This window comes from Mus caroli, unplaced genomic scaffold, assembly GCF_978045245.1.
Source record: "Mus caroli unplaced genomic scaffold, Mus_caroli_1 scaffold_12, whole genome shotgun sequence".
NCBI classification, from domain to species: domain Eukaryota; kingdom Metazoa; phylum Chordata; class Mammalia; order Rodentia; family Muridae; genus Mus; species Mus caroli.
The window spans coordinates 34576756-34602962 of NW_028227267.1; the positions used below are offsets into that span (position 1 = coordinate 34576756).

Sequence of the window (26207 nt, forward strand, 5' to 3'; positions counted from 1 at the left end):
GACTACCGATGATGTCACTGGGAAATTCCATGGCCTAGGGGCTTACCAGCTTGCCCCATCTTGACCAGTTTCTGAGGTGCCCTTTCCTGGAGTTTCTCTTTTGCCCCTGGGGATACCTCTTGGCAAATTCTCCTTCCAAAGCTAGAGATTTCTCTCTGCTTCACTACAAGTCCAGTGCTTTGAATGGGGAGAGTTTGTTAGTGCCATGGCATGGGTCGCTCATCTTTGTTAGGATCCTTTTATGAGGGAGATTCTTCTCCAATATAAATCTACTTCTGGGGTCCATTCATGGAACAAACAGTCGATTTATCCAGGTGTCTCTGTTTCCCAGAGGCCAAAAACCTACTCTTACACCTTTACTCTTACACAAGTTTTATTATATGTTTTAGACTGCCACTGCCTTGGGAGGAGACACTGTTTCAATATATCGATCCCTGATTTTACACAATCTCTGATGCTAAAAAGGACTCGGTATAGGTTTAGTGAGAGGGCCTTGATGAGTCAAAACGGGCTTAGTGGAGGCTATAGGTAGAAAGATCTTTCTTGGCAATTTAGTGCTGTGTTGTTCAGGATATCCGTGTAGAGCTTGTAATTTCCTTGTAGGACAGCAAGTATTTGCATATAAAATATTCCTGAGGAGGATATAAGTACAGGTCAGAGCTGCAAAGCCCCCTTAAGTCTAAGAGCCTTGTGCACATCATAGGTCCCACTACATGCTCATACAATAGAAAATATGCTAGATAAGAGCAAGAATTTCATTGTTGTATGTGTGTTTGTGTCAGTCTTTGTGTGGTATGTGGTGTGTGTGTTGGTGTGTCTGTGTGTGTGTGTGTGTGTGTGTGTGTGTGTGTTTGTGTACCAGCTATGACTCAGTGTGTTTATTCTAAGTTGTGTGTTTGTGTAAGGCAAAATGCCTTTGCAAGTGTTTGTGGTATGGATGCTTGAATATACAACTGTGTTTGTGTGTGTATATATGTTTGTGTGTGTGTTTGTGTAGACATGTAACCATGTCTGTTCTAGAGGCCAAGCATGATGAAAAGCCCCTGAGATTACAGACTGCACGCATAAAAAAATCAAATACGGCAGTCAAATTAGTGTGCAACTCTACCTAGCTTCCCAGAAAAAAAAAAAAAGGACACAAAAACTCATGTAAAGTCAGGCTCTCAACTGGCTAGTGGCAATAGTACTGATCCTCATTGAAATCCTTTGGAGAAAATCATCAGAATATGGTACATAGTGTTGAGGAGGACGTGGTGTATAACATCCATGTGTTATGTCCCTTTTCTGCTCTGGAAGAATTATGAAGGGCCACTGGAATATCAGGTGGCTCACTGTGTATTCTCAGCATTCCAGATTCTTTTCATCATTGCCTGCTACCATTGCCTATCCAGCTACCTATACTCAGTAAAACGTTGCCTTATCATATGTCTTGGATTCTAATCATTGAGAGATTGAATTGCATGTGGCTGTACATGCATCCAGCAGAATTCCTATAGCTGTGGTGCAAAACAGGGGTGTTTCAGGAGCCCCTTGAGGGTCATGATAATCTAAAGAACTCACACTATGTTATCTGTGTAGCATTCTGCAATTGCTGTTATTCAAACTCATTTTCTCAGTGTTAAAATCAGCCTCAATGGGGGTTGGGGGAAATGAGGACATTCGGACAGGTCTGGTAGTATAAAATCAGGTAGGTGTTTGAGAAGTGGGGTTCAGAAAGTAGAAAAGAAGTCCCCTTTGACCCACTGATTGCAGAACAAGGAGTAGATATCCAGAGAGTCTCTAGGGCACATGAGGTCTGTACTGGTCCTCAGAGTAGTCCAGAAGAAGATGATATCCTGATGTCCATCAGCTAAAGAGTGAAATTGTACTATGTGATGCAGCCCTTTCATGAACTATTACTCAGTGTTAGATAATCTATGCAAGTATTTGCCCTTCAACTAGTTAGCCGCATCTTACTCAAAATATCCCTGACACAGTCACATTATTGGGAGAAAATTGTTTCATTTGTTCCTATTTATAGTGACTTCCTATTTTTCTGGGATCATACCTTTGGACACCTAGTCAGTTAGGCAATGACAAAGGGAGCCTCTAATGGAAGGAACTGTTTTCTTTGGGAAAAGACTGTAACAGTGAAGGAGAGGCTAGTCCACTACCACCATGTGATCCTTTGCTGGCAGACAAGCCTACTCTACCTACCTTTTGGAACTTGCTAAGACAGATTGGATACTATGCCAAGAACCCTGATTCTGAGTCTGTGTTTATGAGCGGAAAGCTTATCACTGACTGAGCTGTCTATATGCTTTGCTCATTATGTACCTATCCCATTCAAGATTTTTTTTTTTATGACTCCAAAATATCCTGGGAGATTTTTATAATAGCATTAGCTAGGAAACTAAACTAAACAAGTTACTGAGGTATACTGTGCTTGTGTTGTGTGAACACAAATAATTTGCATATTTGACAGAGTGCTCTACAACAGTCTCAGATGTACAGGTGTGTTGTTATGTTCCTTCATGACCATCACTTTTTAAATTCAGTTCCTAGTGTTAGAAATATTTTCAGTTAACACATTCTTGCTGATTATAGGACCCATGCAGTGCCTGTAGATTTCATGTGATATGTTTTCTCTGGTTATTTCCAGATATAGGGGTTGATGAGTGGTACCCTGTCAGGATCCTGCACTAGAGAAATAATCATAATCTTCGAATCAATTCTAGGCAGGTTCCCCATATGGAATCCACATGATTTTCTAGGTTGTTCACATCTCTCTTGAACTCAGATTTGGGCATTCCTACAATGTTAGTTTTCAATATATTATACCTGGACTATTGGAGTAATATAGTGTTTTTCTTTTAAACTCCAGTACAATGTGTAGTTCACAGCTCAGTTTCTAGCAGTTTTTAAAAGCTGAGAAATAATTCCAAGCCTAGGTGCTCTATGACACTTGGGGATGCAGGGAATGACCTCGGCCAATGATGGGGATGCAGGGAATGACCTCAGCCAACGATAGGTCATAATATATTATCCAGCTTAATAGATCTAGTGTGGGATGGAGAGCTGAATTGACAAATCGTAATCAGGCCGTTGTTTCTTCCTACACTTGGTGTGAAATACTCCAGCAGAAACTGGAACATGGAACAGACCAGAACAAGGTATCCTTTGAAGATAACTTCTATAGGGGCATCTCTGCATGTGCAAAACAAATATTTCATCTCATCCCTAGTAATCATGGCTATCATCTGTTGCATTTTCTTCCTTTACTTTTGTTTCCTTGCAATGAATAGCTATTAATTTCATCTGGGTTCTGGCTCAGCAAGAGTGAGCATGTAGAGGGATTCAGACATGTGCTGAGACACATCAAGAGCTGCTGGGAAAAAAGGAAGATTCTGAGAGTGTAAATTTTTCTTGTCCTGATAGGTCATCAAGGAAAATTACAAAATCATTCTACAAAATCGCAAAGACTTTGAGCCCAAATCTGTAACATGTTTTCTGTTTAGTGTTGGGTGTCCTTATTCTTCAAACCCATATTCCAAAAAAGGAGACCTACTTAATTTTCTCTTGTAAAGATTGTTACCAGAAGTAACTTATTTTCATCTGTGTTGCCAAGGACAGTCATGGGCTGTAAGTCTGTGCTGCAAAATAACAGCCAAAGAAGGCTCTTTAGCACAATTCTTGTTTTTAGATTTTGGTTTGAGCTTTGATTAATTTTGTTATTTGGTTTTCTTTTGTTTCATTAGAAGTTTTTTTGTTTGTTTCTTTGCTGTTGTTTTGTTTTGTAATTGATTTAATATTTTGATAAGGCTATACACTGTACATATTGACTGCCCACTTTTAGTTTCTATTGAGTAAATTGGATATATTCTAAGAATAAAACAGTGATCTCCAACTCTTCACTCTTAAGAAACTTCTTTATTCAGATGTGGTATCATCCTACTGAAATCTCACACATATCAGACACAGATGGATATACTTAAGGGGCTTGGGTTCCATAATGACTTCCTAGCCTGATTGAGCTACAAAAGGAATAGATTGTACATTCAGTGTGTCTAGTGTGTACAACTCTATGAATTCCAACTTCAAGATGGAAAAATTATCCATGCTGTATCCTTGCATGTCAAATATTTAGCTGCTGCTAAAATACTGTGGATGATAGTGTTGAACAAATTAATGGGAAATATATCAGTATTTCTGAAATGTCTTTCAGGAAATAAAAACATATTCTAAGGGAATATAAAAGCTCTCAGAAAACACAGATATGTATGCTTCTGCTTTCCTTCAAATGTTCTACCAGTGGTAACTACTACTAGAGATATTCATATTTAGGACCTTTCGAGTAGGGATTTATCATTTTTTGGTTATTTTTTTTGTTTTTCTTTGTTATGAGAGTGAATTTTGTGCTTGACAATACATTTGGTTCCTTTTTGGGTTTTTAACACAAACACAGTGTGTAGTTCAGTATTCAGTATACAAATGTTTTTAAAAGCTGAGACAAAATCCAGGCCCATATGCTCTATGAGTTTTCTCCTTCTTCACCACCCCCCCCATGGTGATTCTGCTTGTTATTTGGAATTATTTTATATTTATGCATGATTTGCCTTCTGTAGGTCTGTGCAACTTTTGCATGCCATTCCAAAAGGCCAGAAGAAGTTATGGGGTTTCACCTGGAACTAAAATGACAAAGGACTGTTAGATGACATGTGGGTATTTTGAGAAACATATTCTCAAATGAAGAGCTATCTCTCATCCCCTGATATGCACTTTTGTCCTTCCATGTGTGCTATATTAGTGGAATGGATCATACCTATAGAAAGTGTTTCTTGAGATATGTTTACTTTGTTGTAAATAAGTAGAAGCACCCATTTCCTTTCAGAGCCAAAGCAGTTTAGAATGTGATTTGAAGTTTCTCTTGTGATAAGAGAAGCAGGTTTTGGGAGCAGCAACACCAGGTAACAGGGACAAATCATAGTGCAGAGCCCATCACTGACACTACCACAGGAAAGTGGGCAATGCAGAGAATACTTGCATAAGACAATGGAGCTGGAGCCAAGATAAAATCTTGCAATTGTAGTGGCTTCGAAAATGAGAAAGAGCCTTCCCAGATGGTGCCTGAATGGAGTCCTCCATTTCTTTATAATAGGAAACATGGTATCCATTTGAGTAGCTGGTGTGTACTGGAGATCCAACCCCTGCTTTGCATGTTAGGGCTCTCATGGGAAATCCTCTACCAAAGCACTGGATGGGTCAGAGGTACTTAACCCTTAACTGAGTACTTCTCCTAGCTTTCTGATTCTGTACATTGCACACAATAATCCTTGTAAGAGTCCCAGTGTTTTGACTTAGTTTGACTGGCATATAGCATATGACATATTCCATACTTTATTATTCAGGACTACTCTCAAATGTTGTGTGAAACTAATTTCAGAACATCAATAACTTTTACATTTCTCGGGTCCAAATGTTGTCTCTATTTAAATTTCTAATAATTTCTTTAAAATGTCTTTGAAAGTTATGCATTAATCTGGAACTACCATTACTCAGTTATTATTACATTGTTTCCAAGATGAGAACACACAGCATACGCCTGGGACATTTTGATCTGTGCTGTACTGAGCGCTTATATCTCAATTTTTTCATAGTTTAAGAATCATTACATCAAGAAACATCGAGTTTCACAGACTACACTAGAGAAGAAGAAAAAAGAAACAGGAAATTCAGATATAATAAAATAATTATATACATCTAGGCCAGCTGAAAAGCAGTTATGAATTCTATACAGTGATTGTATAGGACTAAGGTTAAGATAAAGCGGAATTACATTTTAGTATGAAGAGCTTCCACAGGCTATTGAGATGTTTCTATCTCAGCCTACAACAGGCAAGCCCTTATTTCAAATTGCAGGTACCCAGGAGGAATGTGTCTCCTGCTTCTCAAGACCACAGACACCATCCTTTTTTACAAGTAGCTGCTGCAGGCTGCTGAGAGGTTTCCATTTTGACCTGTTGTGGGCAGTCTCTCTAGTTGCATGCTATCTCCATCACCATTTAAATGTAAAAATGCAGAGACCCACAGGCAAACATTAGGCTGTGGTCTGAGATTCATGTGGAAGTGTTGGTGGAAGGGTTGTAGTAGCCAGAAGGGTTAGGAAGCCACAAGAGGACCTACAGAGTCAATTAATATGAACCCTTAGGGGTTCACAGAGACTGAACCATGAGCCAACACCACGTAGGCATTTGAACTAGGACCCTTTCATAAATGAAACAGATATGCAGCTTGGTCTTCATGTGGGCGACTAACAACTGGAGTGGGTGCTGCCTCGGATTTAGACTCTGTTACCTGCCTTTAGATCTCTTTTCCCTAGCTGGGCTGCCCTGTCTGTGCTCAGTGAGAGAGGATGCACTTATTCCTGATGCAACTTGATGTGCCGGGTGAGTTGTTACAGGGGAAAAAAGGAGGGTCAATTTCTCTGGGGAGAAGGGGATAGGGAATTGTGTGGGGGGGGGATTGGGACATTGATTCTGACTGGGAAGAGAAGGAGGGACTGTGATCAGATGGAAATAAATAAATAATTCAATGAAAAAATGCACACCCACTGGCTCTTGGAGACTTTCTGTTCAAGTATGTCTTTGATCATTTTCTTCATGGTATTCTCTCCCTTCACCTCCAGGCAAAGCTCTACTCCTTCCCCATCACCTTCTTTTTTGATACAAAGTTTCAGTAGAACCAATTTAAGCTCATCTGGACTTGCTTCCAAACAAATGACTCAGACTATGCTTATATCATTTGACTTTGACAATTACTGTGAGGTGGTGGTGCACACTTTTACTCCCAGCACTTGCAAGGCAGAGGCAGGATTTCTGAGTTTGAGGCCAGCCTGATCTACAAAGTGAGTTCCAGGACAGCCAGGGATATTCAGAGAAACCCCGTGTTAAAAAAAACAAAAACAGAGACAATTACTGTGGGTTTGGTGACCCCTAATCTGCTTTTCTACCAGCTCACCTGGCTACCTCCCCAGTGGTGCACCCCAAATACTTGCTGTTTCTCCTCCAAACGCATGAAACTCAAGAAGAATGAAGACCAAAGTGTGGACACTGTGCCCCTTCTTAGAATTGGGAACAAAACACCCATGGAAGGAGTTACAGAGACAAAGTTTGGAGCTGTGATGAAAGGATGGACCATCTAGAGACTGCCATATCCAGGGATCCATCCCATAATCAGCTTCCAAACGCTGACACCATTGCATACACTAGCAAGATTTTGCTGAAAGGATACAGATATAGCTGTCTCTTGTGAGAATATGCTGGGGCCTAGCAAACACAGAAGTGGATGCTCACAGTCAGCTAGTGGATGGATCACAGGGCTCCCAATGGAGAAGCTAGAGAAAGTACCCAAGGAGCTAAAGGGATATGCAACCCTATAGGGGGAACAACATGATGAACTAACCAGTACCCCGGAGCTCTTGTCTCTAGCTGCATATGTATAGAAAGATGGCCTAGTCGGCCATCACTGGAAAGAGAGGCCCATTGGACTTGCAAACTTTATATGCCCCAATACAGGGGAATGCCAGGGCCAAAAGAATGGGAATGGGTGGGTAGGGAAGGAGGGGAGGTATGGGGGACTTTTGGGATAGCATTGGAAATGTAATTGAGGAAAATATGTAATAAAAAATATTAAAAAAAAATAATGAGCCAGTGAGTAGGTAGGACTGACTGCAGAGCCCACATGTAGCGCCAGCTTCAGGTGTGGAGGATCACAAGGGGACCCTGTTAAATGTGGATCATGATTCAGGAGCTCCAGGTGCTAGAACAGTCACACTTAGGACAGGTTCAAAGGTCATGCTGCTAGCTGCAGATAGCAGTCTCTAGAAGGACATTGCCATCTGTTTCAGGACATTCCACTTTCAGCTGGAAAGTGGTGAAGGTAATCATAATGGCTTGAAGGAAATGGTTAAAAATGAGCAAGGCTTACATGAGACTTCAGGAATGTGGCTACGGGCTGAGGGAAACCCGGAAGGAGGAGGGGGTAAGTTTGGACAGGTGGAGTCCTGCTGGATTAGAGCCCTGTCAATGCCAAGTGAGTCACTCAGATACAGAGCTGATGAATATTTGGAAAAGGTCTTAGATTTTTGCCTAATCTAATTTCTCACTGAAGCATGCTCCTGATATACAGTCACTGCTGGCCTCCACAGCCACTGGGGAGCCAAATTCTTGTAACAAAGTGGCACCCCAAAAGAACCATTTCAGGTCAGACAAGAAGCACGGGGAAGGGTTCTGCAGGTCAGGCGCTGTGGCTGATGGGTCATGGAGCAGCACAGAGAAAATGGGGACCGAGAAAAAAATTAAAAAAAAAAACAGAGACAATTACTGTGAGTTTGGTCACCCCTAATCTGCTTTTCTACCAGCTCACCTGGGTACCTCCCCAGTGGTGCACCCAAATACTTGCTGTTTCTCCTCCATATGCACACAGGGTACCTCTCCTCCATGGTACCTTTTCTCTTTTTTTCTAATTTCTCCTCTTATCTTTCAGTTCTCCACCCACAACCAGATAACTAAAAACTCACATATGTCTACTGCCTCCATTAAATACCAGTAGTCAGTTTTATTTAACCAATGGTTTTAAATTAAGCAACAATATTTGCACAACAAAATTTTTTGATAGGAGAATTCTCTCCTAGTTCCAGACCTTCCTAGGAACAGAATTTAGCATTACAATACATAGCAACAGATGGAAACTCAATGAAGTTCTTAGAGTAATAAAGGTGACTTAAAATTTCTTATGTAGTCAAGGATGCTCCTGAACTGATTCTGACCTCCTCTCCCAAGTGCTGGGATTACAAGCAATGTTGTGAGATGTCAGTAACTCCATTTTCAAGGGATATGAGGCCTTCTTCTGTGTCTCCTGACACCATGTACCCACATCATGAATGGAAATACATGGTGCCAAAAAACCCATCCAAATGTGGGTTATGCATCTTACTGTATATGAACTGGTGGGAGTATTTCCTTATAATAACTACGTTTAGCACTCTTCTGTTAGGCTAGGCAGAATCCCCAAAGCAGATTATCCATTAGTCCCCTGGATGCACTTGCCTTGGTGCTGAATGAAGGTCTGGGTTCCACAATTTATCTGTGAATATTTGCATTATCCCCTCCTACAAGTACAAAGTCCCATTAACTGGTAAACCTAAAACCTTCAAACCTCAGAAACTTATTTGACTTGATCCCGAATAAAAAACATAATCTCCACCAACTGTTTAGACTGCATTGATTTCATAGCATTCTGTCTGCCTGTACCTTTCCTGGCATTAAACGCAAGTGCCACCATACTAGGTTAGATTGTTATGTCTTGTAAGATTGAACTAGATCATTGGGCCATTGTAAAGTGATCTTCTGGTACACATAACAGGAAAGTAGGACCATATCCCTGTCATGTGAGTGTCCATGGAACAAGGTTGTACATGATTAATCTATGTGGGCTGAAAAGAGAAGGAGAATGTTCTTCAGAGGAATGAACTACAGCAATGGCTGTTTCTTCTTAACCTTGAGCCAACTCCACTGTGTATATTCAGAAGAGAAAGCAATTGTCTCAGCAGTAAATTCACAAGACAGTGACTTTCATCACTCTCCTTATGCTGCCTAGACCACAGATCCAAAGACCTTCTAGTAGTGGGAATACCTTCTACCTGGAAAACTCAGACACTCTGTACTAGGCCTCTGCCTGCACCTCACATTCCACTGCCTACTCCCAGGTCAATTTAATCGTTTCAAAGCCTACTGTTGTAAGCCTGGGCATGTGCTTCCATCTTTGGGTCCTTTGTACTTTGCTACTGGTGTCTGCTTAAACCTAGGAGTGCTAGCACTGTAAATCATTTCACTCTGTGTCACTGATAACTGCTATTTTGTCAGAGGAATATATTAGCATATGGCAGTACAGGTGACCTGGAGCAGTTGTGCATCATCCAGGCAAATCATCCTCACTAAAGCTGACTCGGACATCTAGTGAGCCTTCAACAGGCCTCAGGGATTAGTGCAAATTTCATCACAGTTTTTTTTTTTTTTTTGTCTCTTTGAAGTAATCAGAGGTAGACAAGAAAACAAAACTATAGCAACAAAGAAACAACAGTGAAACAACAGCATCTACTACAGTTGGCCACACATGTATTGAAAACCATTTAGAGCAGTTTGCAACACATGAGGTTACCACATCAGTTACAAATTCCCTATATCCATAATCCCTAAACTGCATTTCAGGTGTTGGTCTGATGCTGGCCTCCTTGGTTTCTCTAACTTCTGGGCAACAAAAGAAAAATAAAAAAGTACTGAATCTCTGAAATAGAGCACAGATTCATATAATTACCTGTGTGTATCAGGTGGAGAGTTCTCAGTGTAAGTGAGCAGTGGGAAACTTTAGCTGCTAAGACCTGACACCCCCACCTACATGAAAGTCAGAGGACAATTTATGGAGTTTTTTCTCTCCTATGATGTGGGTCACAGGGAAGGAACTCAGGTCTCTATGCCTGGTCACATTACCTTTATCCATGAGCCATCTCATCAGCCAGTCTCCATAGATACAGAATTTAATGATCAATGTATTGGTATTTATATTCTGGGTTATACCCGAATTATGAAAACTTTCCCCAGAGAATATATCTACTCAATTAAGGGCAATAAATGGAGTCTGGGAGGGATCTATGAGGAGGGTGGCAGACTTTAAAAGCCTCCATGGAGCCTCACAGTTTTTTTTTTGTCTCCAACAAGTCTGGATGAGATGGGGTAATTTTTCCTTCTCTTTGACCTCCCCGTGCTTGATTGAACCTAATAAATGTCCATGCTCCCTGAGTTACATTCCAGGCCTGTAACTTTATTCATCTGCTACAACAGCTACAAGGCAAGTGGCAATTTGAGACTCTATAGTCAGTTTGGCTGCTACAAGATTGGTCCTTGCAAATGGCTGACAGAATGCTTTAAAGACTAGGAATATCTATCTGAAAGAGAAAAGGAAGTGTCTCAGTCCACACTGCAAACTCAGGACAGTTTACTCAATTAAAGACTGATGTCAAGCTGTTATCTACCTGCACAAATAGCATTACTAGATATCAGGTAAGCTATCTGACAGGTAGCATTTACCAAAACAGCCAAGCACTACACTCAAGACCTACAAGTAAATAAGGCTCAGGACCCACCAGAGAATTAAAAGATGGACAAGAAGAGCCGTATCACTTGATAATGATTGGTTTCCTGTGTGTTTACAGGTGTCCCTTTCTGTGTCACAATCAGCTTAGAAAGAGATGGTGTCCAAAGACAGTGAGCAACTTAACACATCCCTGAATCTTTCTCAGGCTTCTGCTTAAAAGTCCTGGTTTGACAGCATCAGTTTGGGGATCCAGGGGATTAATTCCTTCACACATTAAGTCTCTGACTCACAGTCTCAGAAATGAGATCTCTTCCAGGAGACCTTCACAAGCATGAAGCATCCACTGGAAGAAGTACTTCCTCAATAAACTCTGAGATCTAGTGTGGTTAATATCAATATCAGCCATAGCTCTCCCTTCCTAGCCTTGCACAGACATGCTCTCCACCATTGGCATGTGACCTCTATTTCAGGATCCATCCATTCAGGATAGTTTGAAGTTTCATCCCAACACTGGTTAGCTGGCCTTAAATTTTTATTCCTTTGTCCACTTCTACTCACTGAGGAACTTCTCAATTCTGCATTTCATCGATTAGTCATTTCATGCCTAGTCTGCAGTGTTATCCTACATGAGAGGTGACAGATCTGCTTCAACCTTGACAATTCTATGGCATTATATTGAACCCACAAGAGCTCTGAATGGGTGTCAGGTAACCTAGGAAAATTAGCATTCCATCTTCAAGCACCTGAACCTATGGGTCTCCATAAACTTCTATCTTTGATTTTGGATGATCTTACTCAATTAAAAATCACACAATCTGGAAGGACAAAGAAGAAATGTAGAGTAGGGACAGGAAAGAAGGCTCTTCCATTAAGAACATTTGTTTATCCACCAGAGGACCCAGAGGGCATCTAACAATCCTATTAATGCTTCTCTGGGTTGAACATAATGCCCTCTTCTGGCTTCTGGAGAAATTGCATGCATTTGGTGCACAGATGTGGTGTTGGTGGGATTTCTAGAGCCCCCTCTGGGCGCCAGTGGGGTCCTGCCCCGTGCGCCTGGCTCACTTGCTTTTTGCTGGTTTTCTGGTACCAGGTGAGGGTTGCAGCAGGCAAAACATGCTTATAATAAAAAAAAATAGCGACGCTCCAAATTCAAACAAATAAAACCCAAAAGGCTCCAAATGTGTAGTCACACTAATATTACCTTAAAAGAAAGCCATGTCTCAACATGTCTGGGAAATCTCAACATGGGTAGTTCGAAATTCTTTTTCTGGAAAGTCAATATTTCTGCTTTACAGTTATCACCAGTGCTGTATTTCAAGGAAATGAGAGGCAGATAGCTCTGGGTTTCCTGATTTCTTATGAACCCCAAATGAATATTCATTTCCTAAGAAGCTCTATAGCTTTAGAGTTGTGACTCTCAGAAGTAGGGACACAAGGGCCGCCCCTTCTCACACCTGGGAGACCTATGTTTACTGCCCCCCACCCCCACCATCATAAGGGCGGTTGCTTGTGCATGAGTTGAAAACTTAAGGACCAGTCCCAGTTAGCTAGAAAAGTCCTGAAGTTAATTTTTCAGGACAGGATGGGTGAAAGTGTGATGGACCTGCCTTTCCTACACCCTTGGGATCTTAGTGTGTGTGCGGGGGTGGAGGTGGGTGTGGGGGGCACGACACTTCTCCCCTTCCAGGGCCCCTCACTCTCCCACCTCTAGTAGCCCCAGCCCTCCCCTACCAGATGGTCTGTCCTCCCTGAGTATCCACCAGGGAGGCCCTCCAAGTCAGAGGCAGAATTTCATCTTCCACTAAGCTTGCCTTACCCCAAAGACCATTTGTGAGAGCGAGTCCCTTTCAAATGTCTCCCTGTAGAAAAACTGAAAGTAGAAAGAAAGGAAGCAATCTCCAAGTAGATGTCTGACCACGCCTACTCACATACTCACAGCATTGGGTTTAGGGTTCCTAGGAGCCCCAACTCCATTCTGCAGCCCCAAATGGGTGAACAGCTGGTGCTTTCACTCTAACTTCTGAATTCCCACAGGTCGCTCCGTACTCTGCACGATTAGGACCCCGTAGTCAGGGAGGGCAGCGGAGAACAACGATATAGGTATAAATATTGAGCCACGACATTGACGTGCCCGGCTCCTCCCCTCCCCCGCGCTCCGGACACACTCTAGGCTGCTAGGCACGCCCCATCTCATCCTACTGCTTCCCGCGCAGCGCTTATCCCCGAGGTGCCCCAGCAATCTTTTCCTCCATAAGACTGCACGAGCCCTGCTGGGGAAGAAAAGTAACTTTTGTTTTGTTTTTGTTTGTTTGTTTGTTTTTTCTGAGAAACCCGGCCGGATTAGACAGCCAGGGCGGGAGGGGGGGGGAGCTGGTGGAAACCGGTGGAAGTCTCCCAGACAGTCTGATCACACTTTCTCCTTGTCCTCCTGTCTCCTCCTCCTAGGTGCAGAGATTGTGGGCAGACTCTGTAATCACTGAGGAGGGGGAAGAGGAGGGATCAGAGCTCTCCTGCAGTGATGGCTCAGGGCGGCGACATGGCTAGGCGGAGTTTCTTGGAGGCTGCGCCAGAGGTCCTTCCTTCTAGCCTGGCTGACGCGAGTCCAACTCCTTACCTCCCCGAGGCCTGTAAGGCAGCGAGTGCGCACCCCGGTTCCACTGTGCCCGCTGGCAGCCTGCAGCCAGCATGGAGAAGGACAGCCTGAGCCGCGCCTATCAGCAGTATGAGTGCATGACGGAGATGTGCTAAGGCGCCTACGGAAGGTGTTCAAGGCACGCGACATGAAGAAAGGTGGCCACTTCTTGAATCTGGAGCAAGTGTGAAGGCAGACAAGTGAGGAGGGCATGCGGCTCTCCACCATCCACGAGGTGGCGGTGCTGAGGCACCTGGAGAATTCAAGCATCCCAATGTGGTCAGGTGAGCTGAGAGCCCTGGATATAGGGTCCAGGAAGGTGCTGGGCAAGGGGCAGCTGGTGGCCCAACTAAAGTTAAGAGTTGAGTTTCCCCAGATAAAACCGGTGACCCTGCTAGACAGTGCAGAAAAGTTGACCTGCAGTGGCTTCCAGGCAGCCAAGCTATTCTTAAGAGCTTTCTCTCTGCCTGCTCCAAGGGGTCCAGGGATATTGGGTGTCTTTTAGGGACAAAACCAGACAACCCCAGAAATGTCCCTCCAGCCCTTAATTAACTTTTCCCATCCGTGGGGGGAATTTTTGAGAGACAGAGTGAGATAGTTATCCAGCTTGCAGATAATAGAAGGAAACTTTAAGGGTGGAGCATAATGTAAATAAAGTTTAAGAAAATGCAGAAATGTGCAAGAATGTGTTGGCCAATCACACCCACAGTGGTGCCTTTTTTATATAGTTGTAAATTGGCTTCTGATAGTCTTAGAAGTTCAGAAGTTTAGAGTCTGACACCTAGTGTTAAACATTGTTTGAAAAATGTCTTTCAAAGCTGGGTACTGGGAACACTGAACCAGGAAGATCCAGAGTTCAAGACCCTCCTGAGTTACAAAAGACCATGTGTGAGAAAAGAAAGTGAGGGGGAGTAGGTAGTAGGGTGGAGGGCGATTGCATCTCAAAAGGTTTTCTGATTGTATCATTTAGTATCTGTGGATAGGTATGATCTGACTTAGAATGCCTCTCTCATTGGTTAGATGTGAGTCTGTGCTTTAGATTCTAAAGCCTCTGTTTTCCCTGGAAGAGTTGTGCAGGTGGGTGGGGGAGGCATTCCTAACCCACTCTCCTATGATTGAAGAGAATGGTGTTTTCTTGAAGATGCTGGGATTTCCCCATTGTGCCTTTTCTCATTCTCTTTTTAAACACATGCATAGCTGGAAGTTAAAAGGGAAAGCACAGACTTTTCTACAAATTAGGTGATGAGTTAACATTCTCAGCTCTTCTTTTTAGAGGGATGATCTTGGTGTCTTCATCCTGTCTTCTCATTCCTGTAGGGATTCCTTACAACAAATATGTGCCTACTGTATGCCCTGGTGCGTCCCAGGCTTGATGAGCCAATAGTGTTCTGCACACAGATTTGCTCTAGTTTTATGGTTTGTAATCTTGAAATCTGGAGCCTTTGTCAGAATAAGACTGTACGGCCAGAGTGTTCCTATTCCACAGGTGAGTTCTGTTTGTCATCCTTATAGACCTGTGATGGCACATCTGTTTGTAGACAAGGAATTGTCAATCCTTGGTTCTATTGCTTACATAAATTCTCAAAGGACATAATCACTATCTACAGGTAAAAGCCTTTATAACATACACCAGGAGTTTCCAGTGTGCATCTAAGGTGAGCACAGAGGTTATGTGCTGTGCTGCTCAAAGTGAGGCTCCCTGGCATCTTCATTATTATTGCCTGTAAACTGTGTTATGCAAAATCTCAGGCCCCAGCATACTACACAGTCACTCTAGATTTTAAGTGGAACATACACACACAAACACACACACACAGACCACATCATTAAACACAATCAGAATTCCAAATAAACACACATTATCTAAGAGTATAATGAACAAAATTTGAGAAAAGCAGTGATGAACTACAGCCAATCCAGTCATCATGAGAGGCAGTATGTGGGACCAGGCTCCTCCAGCTGTTGACTGGACTAGTTGGACCCAACTTACCTCCATGTAAACTGCAATCATGATTGGCCATAAACAGAGAGGACCTTGTATCTCCCACAAACCAACATCTTTATAGGATTTTTACAATGCAGAATTAGGGCTCACACACTACTACCCTTATCCCCAGACTGAGATTCATACCACAGGCTCTGATTTCCTTTTGGAGGAATCAAAAGTGCCTAAGACCCATATCACTCCTATCTGAACTTGAAGTTCTGTGTCGAAATTCCAATCAGCAAAATGAATTTGGATGTGTGAACAGCCTTGTGTTGCAGTCTCCCGTGATATGAGGGAATCTGAGGTTAACAGAGAGGGCCCAAGACAGTCAGCAAAGAACTGGGCATAATGACTCCCTGTTGTTCAAATCCTTGTTAGTGTAATTGACTAGGATTCCCTGGAGTTCGTCTCTCTCATTTTTGATCTTCTGGAGATCCCTTTTGAGCTTCTCCAGCCTCTTCATTCTCTGCCCCTGCTTATTGATGGTGGAGGTTTGTGGTGATGCCTTTCCAACAGTTGATAAACACTAGTAAACTCGTAGAGATAATAGGGCACGGAATGGAGACACCATGCTTTGTTGCACACAGAAGTCTGAGGAAGAGGAAAATCTAGAGTCACAGAGAATCCCTGAAAGAGCAGGAAAGCTATCTTCAGGCTGGGCTCCTCAGCTAGATCCCTGTTCCCAGAAACCATCATTAAGCATATTCCTCCCTCCCTATTGCAATTTCCCTCGCCCTGAAATGCATAAGCTCTCCCATGCAAGAATAATTGGAGGGCATTGTCAGCTCTTATCTGACAATGCAGTCTGTTCTACTTAGCATAAAAAAGTTTGACCATAAACATTAACACCTAACATCTCCCATAAGCCAACACCTGTCCATGCTTCTTAAAATGCATGATGAGAGCTCCCACATTACTACACTAACCTCAGACTGTGAATCAGTCCTCATCTTGTGTGCTCAATGCCAAAGTGTCAGAGACCTTGATTCATGAGCAGGGGAATATCCCACTCTGTACTTGCCATCACATCCTCATATAACCTACTGGAAACTCTAACAGGATGAAGTGCTTCAACACTCTATCCTGAGAACAACACTCTGTTATCCTCACAGAGCTTCCTCCGGGCATATTTTTACCACTTGGGATGATATTAAAATTTCTTAACAAAGCATGTACAGGTTTCTCAATTCCTAGCTCTCAGCAAACTAATCATCATAAATTCTTGTTTCTGGGTCTGTGATTGAAGAATTTTGAGGATCCAAATCATAAGCCCTATTCCTGAAAGGACCAGCTCAAGCCCACATCCTCAATGTAGCTCCCCAACCTTTGCGCAGGAAATATTGTGCCTTCTCCAGGACCATTTCTTTCTTCCCACTTCCCAAGATGACAGAAGGCTGGCCTCATTCCTCCAAAGTCTGGTCTCTGTGTGTATTGTATTTTCCCTCCAAAATAGCGTGAGCTGCATGGACAACATGCTTGCCTGTGAAACCAATTGGTTCTGAAGGAATACACTACAGGCCTTTGGTGTCACCACAACAATGGTGACATCACAGAAGAGTCAAGGGTTCTCCTGGATACAAGAGATTGTCCAGGGATGTGACTACTGATGATGTCACTGGGAACTACCATGGTGCACTGGCTTACCAGCTTGCCCCATTTAGACCCGTTTCTGAGGTGCCTGTAAAATTTGATATTCCCCCTGTACCTGAGATTCCCTATTGCCATGAACAAGGGAGTTTTAATTACAAAAAAAAAAATGGGATTCTCTCTTTTGACCCAGGGGTTCCCTTTGTCATCTTCTCCTTCCAAAGCTGGAGAGTTCTCTCTGCTTCACTACATGTCAAGTGCTTAGGATGGGGAGAGATTCATAGGGCCTGAACATGGATAGCTCATCTTCGTTAAGACCTAGAGCTCTAGGATCCTTGCATGTGGTAGATTGTTCTCCAATGTAAATCTATTTCTGGTGTCCATTCATATAACATATAGTCCAATTCCCCAGGTTGCTCTGGTTTTCAGAGGACAAAATCATTTTCCTGCTCATTTAATTTTCTGCATGTTGGGTTATGTTTTTTAGTGGGCACATACCTTGAGAGGAGACATTGTTTCAATATATTAGGATATGTGCTTTCAAAAAAGCTCTGTTTTAAGATCAGATTTTTTTCAATGAAATTTCCTTGTACTTGGCAATAGAGGAACTCAGATACAGGGGGAATATCAAATTGTAAAGTTTATGTCCCTTCTTCAAAAGCTAAAATCCCACATTCTCTCTTCATCCAAAAGAACCAGACAAAGTAGGCATCTGTGAGCAAAGGTCAACAGGGGTCTTGGATTGCTGCTCTGTAGTCCCATTAGCTCTCCCTTCTCCAATATTTACCTTCTGATGTTCCCAGATCCAAGTCTGAGGCTGTTGGGCATTGAATTATGATCCCATAGTCGACTACAAGATACATAATACTCAATATGGTGGATAGGCAATGGAAAGGGCTCAGGTCTGGGGAAACCTCAATTTTAATGGGTCCATAATTTCAGGATGGTCACTGTTTGGCATTGTCATCTCTGGCTTCTAGCTTTTCGACATGGGCCTGCTGAATGCATGGTAAAATGCCACCTAACCTCTCAGGTGTAAGAGTGGAAAGATCATGTAAGTGTTTTTCAAATTGATTGTGTTGTCTTTAGCTACCATTTCAGCCAAGTAGTATCACTACAACAAGGCTCAGAGGTGGCTAGGATGATGGTCGAAAAGTCAGAAGTCCACTATGTCTCTCAAAGAGTTGATGAATAGCCTTTATGGAAACAGGAGGACCTGGACAATGAAAAAGAAATACTTATAGTTTGGTTAACTGATTATCTTTGATATTGGGAAGCAATGGGGGAGGCATTCTAAACAAATACTATAGGGATGGATTCCTACATGCATTGGGTACAAAAGGCCAAAGTAAGAAGGAGGCCCATTCACCCTTCCAGGAAATCTCCTGAGAGTTAAGTACCGTTTCCATTAGGGAACTATTCTTCATTTGAATGTGAGCAGAACTCTGAGGTCTGCATATACAATGAAGTTTCTCAGCTATTCAGAAATCATCCACTGTTACTTGACAAGTTTTGGCTATGAGTTCTCTGCTATAATCTGACACAATTCCAAGCAAGTGGTAAAATTTTTGGTCCAGCACCTGGAATAGCTTTTGAGCTACTCTTTGAGACCTTTGAGACTAGTGGATAAAACTTATACCTATCCAAATAAGGTATCACTAAAAAGAAGCATGGACTCTTATCCTCCCCTAGCAGGCCACATATCACTGAAGTCAGTTTCTCACAATTGACCATAGTTTGGCCCCTCGTATGTGCCCACTTCTGGGATAAGTGTCTGTCTTTACATTTATTTTACTATAAATCTGACATATTGCTTAGATAAATCGGGCCAGGCTGTCATGTCTAGTTATAACATACCTTTTTCTGGGCAACTCAGAAAGTATACTGGACCTCTGTCTGGTACCCTGGTGAAAGTTACTTTCCAGAACCCTGCCAATATTTCCTGGCAGAATGATCTTCCCTCTGGCTTCCACCACCATTCGTTTGGTTCTTCTACCCTTTGGATATTTTTATATTCCCTATGTCCCCTTGGTTGTATATGGATTCTCAGGCAGCAGTGATGCACTTTATGTCACCAGAATGTCAGTAGGCCTCACTGGAATTTGGGCCGATTTTTGGGTAGCCAAGTCAATTCCCTGGTGACTCGTGGCCTCAAGGGTGTTTTAAAGTTGATGTCCTAAGCATTGAAACCAAGAAACTCCTAGAGGAAGGCAAAGAGTTTCCAGGAGAGGCAAGAACTCCTCTTCGTTTTTAATGTTCTTTCTGCCAGCAGTGACGAGCCCTCCTTCTTGATAGATCAGAACATTCACATGTGCAGAATCTAAGGCATAGTGACATTCCTGGTATGAGATAACAGGTCTTCTTTTTCACCATATATTTGGTCTATAAGTCTGGGGTCCAAATCATTTCAGTTGCAATTTCTGCTGAAGCCCCTGTGTTTCTGAATCCATGTTTAAAGATGGTGCTCCCAACCATGCCTCATTGCCTCAGAATGCCAAGCATTGCCTCAGAACTGAAAGATTTCATTGGATGTGGGGATAATTATTAGGTTTAGGTAGACAGATTTTTCTTTCTTTCTTTCTTTCTTTCTTTCTTTCTTTCTTTCTTTCTTTCTTTCTTCTTCCTTCTTCCTTCCTTCCTTCATTCCTTTCTTTCGTTCTTTCTTTTGTTCATTTGTTCTTTCTTTCTTTCTTTCTTTCTTTCTTTCTTTCTTTCTTTCTTTCTTTCTTTTAATTTCTTATTAGAGATTTTCCTCATTTACATTTCAAATGCTATCCCAAAAGTTCCCTATACCCTCCTCCCACCCTGTTCCCCAACCCACACACTTCCACCTCTTGGCTCTGGCATTCTCCTGTGCTGGGGCATATAATCTTCCCAAGACCAAGGGCCTCTCCTGCCAATGATGGCCAACTAGGCCATCTTCTGCTACATATGCAGCTAGAGACATGAGCTCTGGGGGTATTGGTTAGTTCATATTGGCTGCAGACCTGTTCAGCTCCACAGGTACTTTCTTTAGCTCCTCCATTGGGGGCTAAGTCTTCCATCCAAGAGATGTCTGTGAGCATCCACTTCTGTATTTGCCAGGCACTGGCATAGCTTCACAAGAGACAGCTATATCAGGGTCTTGTCAGCAAAATCTTGCTGGCATAAGCAATAATGTCTGGGTTTGGTGGTTGTTTATGGGATAGATCCCCAGGTGGGACAGTCTCTGTGTGACCTTCCTTCTGTCTCAGATCCGAACTTTGTCTCTGTTAGTCCTTCTATGGGTACATGAGTTACAGAGACAGATCTCTTTCATCACATTTCTTTCCTCAGACAATTACTGAAGAGTTTCTGTGTGTCATCATCTGGCAAGAATGTAGCAGGACTGATGACAGTGGGGTTTTCTATCTAGATTCCAAGGATAGTCCAAGAAAAGGACCTGCTACTTTTTCAAACATGCCTTGATCAGCCAGGGTTCTGGTTTTCCTTTGAGAAGAACCTTCACTGCATGGGGTGATGTAAGTATAAGATGCTGACCCAGAGTTAACGTCTCTGCTTCTCTTGCTAAAATAGTAGTAGCCAACATAGCTCTTTTTTTATTAGATATTTTCTTTATTTACATTTCAAATGCCATCCCAAAAGTTCCCTTCCCCTCCCCCCTCTCTGCTCCTCTACCCAACCACTCCCACTTCTTGGCCCTGGTGTTCCCCTGTACTGGGACATATAAAGTGTGCAATACCAAGGGGCTTCTCTTCCCAATGATGGCTGACTAGGCCATCTTCTGCTACATATGCAGCTAGAGACACGAGCTCTGGGGGTACTGGTTAGTTCATATTGTTGTTCCACCTATCGGGTTGCAGACCACTTCAGCTCCTTGGGTACTTTCTCTAGCTCTGCCATTCAGGGCCCTGTGATCCATCCAATAGCTGACTATGAGCATCCATGTCTGTATTTGACAGGCACTTGCAGAGCCTCACATGAGACTATAGGTATTTTGTTCCCTAAGTGGAACAACCTGAGGAGACAGAGTCCAGTAGCCTGGACAGGGCTGTTACACGGTGGTACAATGGGCTTAAAATACGTAGTTTCACACTACTTGCAGTAAAATTTGTTTTATGGACCTGTAGATGAAAAGGCTTGGAGGCATCTGGAATTGCTAGGGTTTTGAACTAAAGCCCCATCTTTAAGGTCCCAAACATGATTTGTGCAGACTCATTCCAGATTAGAGAGTCAATGCCCTCATTTTCACTGTTTTTTGTTTTTGTTTTGTTTTTTGTTTTTGTTTTGGTTGGGAGGATTCTAATGACTACTTCTGTTTCTGTACAGGTTATGGGACTTTATATATAGTTTACTTATCTTGATTTTAGTTTGGTATGTGGTATTGGGCTGGAGAGATGGGTCAGCAGTTGGGAGCTCTGGGTTTCTTCCAGAGGTCCTGAGTCCAATTTCCAGCGGCAGCATGGTGGCTCACAAAAATCTATCATGGGATCTGATGCCCTCTTCTGACACATGTGTGTATATGCAGCAGAGCACTCATACATTCCAAAATAAACCTTAAAATAAAATAATATCTTCCATTTCATCTACTTTTTCCAGGTTGGTTGAGCATAGGTGTTTCTAGTCAGACAGGCTGAGTTTTTAAATTCCTCAGTTTCTGTTGTTATGTTTCCCTTTTCATTTCTGTTTTTCTTAATTTTGGTAATGTTTTTGTGCCCTTTAGTTAGTTTGGCTAACTGTTTTCTCAAAGAACCAGCTCTGGGATTCTTTGATTCTTTGTATCTTGCTCTTTGTTTCTATTTGGTTGACTTCAGCCCTGAGTTTGAGTATTTCCTGACATTTACTCCTCTTCAATGTGTTTGCTTCTTTTCATCCTAGAGAATTTAGGTGTGTTCTTAAGGTGCTGTTGACTCCTTATTAAGATGACTCCAAATTCTTTTTTTTTTTCCCCTATCGTCAATTTACTCTGTTTTTTAATTGGATATTTTATTTATTTGATTTTCAAATCTTATACTCTTTGCAGGTTTCCCCTCTGCAAACTCCCATGCCATCCCCCTTTATCATGCTTCTATGAGGGTTTTCCCTTGCTCCATTGCTTCAGCATGGCTGGTCCCAATGAGAACAGGCAGTCAATGGTTTTAAAGCATGTATTTTAGAAAGGCACAGAGAGGAAGAGAGCAAGGAAACAGGGAGGCTCGCTATGGCCATATGGAGAGAAAGTAGAAGAGGATGGGGAAAGGAGGAGAAAGTGGGAAGCAAGAATAAGAGAGACATGAGTGTAAGAGTGTAAGAGGGTAAGAGGTTAAGAAAGGGAGAAGGGGGCAAATAACCCCTTTTAGAGTGCACAGGTCTACCTGGCTGTTGCCAAGTAATTGTGGAGAGGAAACTAGATGTGGCCAGGTAATTGGCAGTGTGGAGACCATACAGAATACCAGGAGCTTGGGACCTTGTCTATGTGACTGATGGGCACACACACCCCTGCAGGGGGACTGTGGGAGGCTGTGGCTGCAGTAGGAACCAGGGGCCCAGGAGATGTGGCTGAACACCTGCCGTCCCATGCAGGGAGAAGTCACCACCTACCAGGTCACCATGGTTCAAGGCCTGTGCTCTACTAGGGACCACCCTGTAGGTGCACAGCTCACTGTCCCACAAATCAAGGCAAGTTTTAGAGTGTAAAATGACACCATGACTCAAATGTTTGTGTTGGAGTCTGGGAATCGTCACACACACCACTCAGACACTGGTGCCTCTCATCAAACAGGAATGGTCTATCAAACACCATACCCCATGGCTGATGATAGATCAGGGAGTCCAGTCAGATGTGGGAGCAGACTGTCACCTTGTGTCAAGATCCAGTAGGGCTTTTTAAGCCTGAGATTACAAATATCTGTGCCAAGATTTTCACCCATCAGGATTTAGGGATGGGGGTTTCCGTAGGAACATGTCTTTGTTGTACACTCATCCTGTTCCCAATCGTTGGAGTATTCAACTGTGGCAAAGAACTTGCCTTGTCTAACCTTCATGTGTTAACTTGTCAACCAGGATGGGATTTGTCTAACCTTCATGTGTTAACTTGTCAACCAGGATGGGATTTGTCTAACCTTTATGTGTTAACTTGTCAACCAGGATGGAATTTGTCTAACCTTCATGTCTTAACTTGCCAACCAGGATGACAGTTACCCATATACACGTCTCTTTGTACCAAGTAGGATGTCAGTTCCTAGGAAGGTCCTGGCAACTTAAACTTTACTTGACCCTTACTCAAAATGGAAGCGTTAATCTAAATAGATGCAGATGTCTCTCTTATGATTGGGTCCATCCCAGGGGCAACTTATAAAAGCAAGTACCATAAGGATTTATACACAGGTGCAGGAAGTGCTGTTGTTGAGTGGTTGGTTCGGGATCAAGCTTATTGTGGGTACCTAGACAAAGCAGTTCTATTGAATTTTATCTTAATTTCAAGGGCACAGAACAGAAAAGAATATGTAATCAACTTGGCATTAGCAAGTTTCCTAATGACAGCAGAAGCAACACGTGAGAAAGTTTCATTATAATATTAGTAACAGCACAAAATGACAGGCTATCCAGGAAACAGTTACCTAGGCCTTAACATTTTTACTTAGGTTTTAACATTCCATCTTGGCCTTGCTATTTTACCTAGGTCTTAACAATTTGAATCCTGCTACTAAGGAATATGGAGATAAGGGTGAGGGTGAAGTGAAGCGGTGGATCAACCAGCAAAGGCCCTTGCCATGAATGTATGGCAACCTGAGTTTGATTCCTAGAACCGACATAACGGTTATTGGCCAACATCTGACCTATAAAATATAAGCAAACATAAGCAAAAACGATTTTAATCCTGTTGGACGCTGTCGAAGATTTTGACAAAGATCAGTCATGTACTGGAAGGGCCATCAGAAGGGCATGCATGTCTCATGTGTCCCAAGGAAATATTCCAGCGCAGAGAAAAGCAAAGAAGACAGTATTGCAGATAGATCCCCATGAGAGTACTGATCCTTCCAAAGACAGATGATATAAAACCTATATGTACATCACTGTGCCATGAAAAAGGGGCAACAGAAACTGGCCATGGATCAATGTGGAGAGCACCTTTCCTCTCTAAGTCCTGCAGTTAAGAAAAATCATGGAATACATGATTCATTCCATCCAGGGAGGGATGTCACTCTGTAAATGGGAACTTGACTGTTCTTGGGTAGAGAGTTACCTACAGTAAAACAAGGATATCAGGGCTATGGTCTTCACAATGTTGCTGCCCTCATTCTTTACACATCTTGGAGCAATGCAGAGGACGTGCTCCTATCCCAGCAAGGACTGGGAGGTAGAATGTACTCTTTTGTCTCCTTGGGGCAGCTTCAAATATGTGTTGGTGTTTGTACACACCTTCTTGTACTAGATAGAATCCTTAGCAACTGGGGTTGAAACGATTACAGAGGAGTCAAATATGTTTTTCTAAAGGACACTGTCCAAGGTTTGGTCTCTTCTGGTCATTTAAGACTCACAGATTAACCTTTATTTACACATGTGATTATCTATATTCACAGCTCTACGGATAAAATATTACCCAAACTCTGCTTGGAAGCCCCAAAGCTCATGTGGTATTGAAAGTATTAACCAAGCTCTTAAGTAGATCCTAGGAAAACGTTACCAAGAAATTGAAAGACCCACAAAGTTAGGACTCCCCCATGTTCTGACTCAGGAGAGGCGACACCCCAAATCACTCACCAGAAATGGCCTTGATGCAAACCGCAAGAGGATTTTTGTTTTATTCCAGGCAAGCTCTAGGCCCCACAGTCGCACACCACGCAGGGGTAGAGGACTGTGGACCCCGAGTAGCTGGAAAAGGAGGTATTTAAAGGAAAAAAAACACAGCCCAAGGGGGTAGGGAGGGCATTATTGGAAAATGCCAAAAACACTGTTGAAAAAGTCCCAAGGGGGTACTAAAAATTACAAGGGGAAACTCCCTGCTTCTGAAGATTGTTCTCAAGATTTTAATCTAACTTTTGTGGACAGCCAGGTCCTGGAACAGGGTCACTGAACCAGCTAACCTACATTCTTGGTGCTAGGGGTCTGAATTTTTACTGGTCTTTCAAAACCTCTGATAAATCGGTGAATCTGTTCTTGTTGCCCCTAGGGGTGTTAGAATAGCTCCCCAAACTGACACCAAATATAGTCCTTGGTTGTTGTATAGCTTTTCCTCACGTGAGTCCTGGGTTAGACTCTGAGGTCAATCAGATGATTCAGTACAATACACTATGAACTTGGGGCAAATCCAATAACCCTACAAGAGTATGGAAACAAAGTTGTACACACTCAGTCTGAATGGATCTGGCTTCTCCTGGTAAAATCAACAGAATAGTTGGATCCTCTGTGGAAGGGACCTTACCAGGTGGTTCTGAGAACCCCAATGACTGTCACATTGTTTGATGTTAATACCTGGGGTTATAGTTTCAAGCTAAAATCAGCAACCTCAAAGGAGAGATTCCACCTGAGGACATAGAGGAATAATCCCCCACCTATGATCCAAGGAAGGCTCTCCAACTTCTCTTAATGGACCAATGAATTGGCTCAGCAAATGAAAGCACTGCTGATGTCCCAAGTTTGAGCTGCAGAGTCCATGTATTGGAAGAAGGGAACCAGATTCTGTAAGTTCTCCTTTGATACCCACATACATGACCACCACATACATGTCTTCCACATACATGCTATGGTATGTGTGCCCCCACCAACACAATAAATGTAAAGCATTAAAATAAAACATCAAACAATAAACAAACCTCCACCCCCATGAAATGCCATCACCCCCTATCTAGACTAAGATCATCACCTGTAACATAATCTTTTCAGGGAGAAAATAGTGTGGGAGAGCAT

General features: G+C 42.6%; 1 long non-coding RNA gene across 2 annotated transcripts in view; it reads left to right on the forward strand.

The window, feature by feature from the left end:
- The window catches only part of LOC147001682 (uncharacterized), a 143879-nt gene that overhangs the window by 87598 nt on the left and 30074 nt on the right, over positions 1–26207 (forward strand). The window contains exon 1 of one of the 2 annotated variants that reach the window (XR_015044613.1): positions 13970–14049. The exons of the other annotated variant lie outside the window; for it this stretch is intronic. This is a non-coding gene — a long non-coding RNA (uncharacterized LOC147001682). Of the gene's footprint in view, positions 1–13969; positions 14050–26207 lie in introns of those variants that run through there. 2 annotated transcript variants of the gene reach the window in all.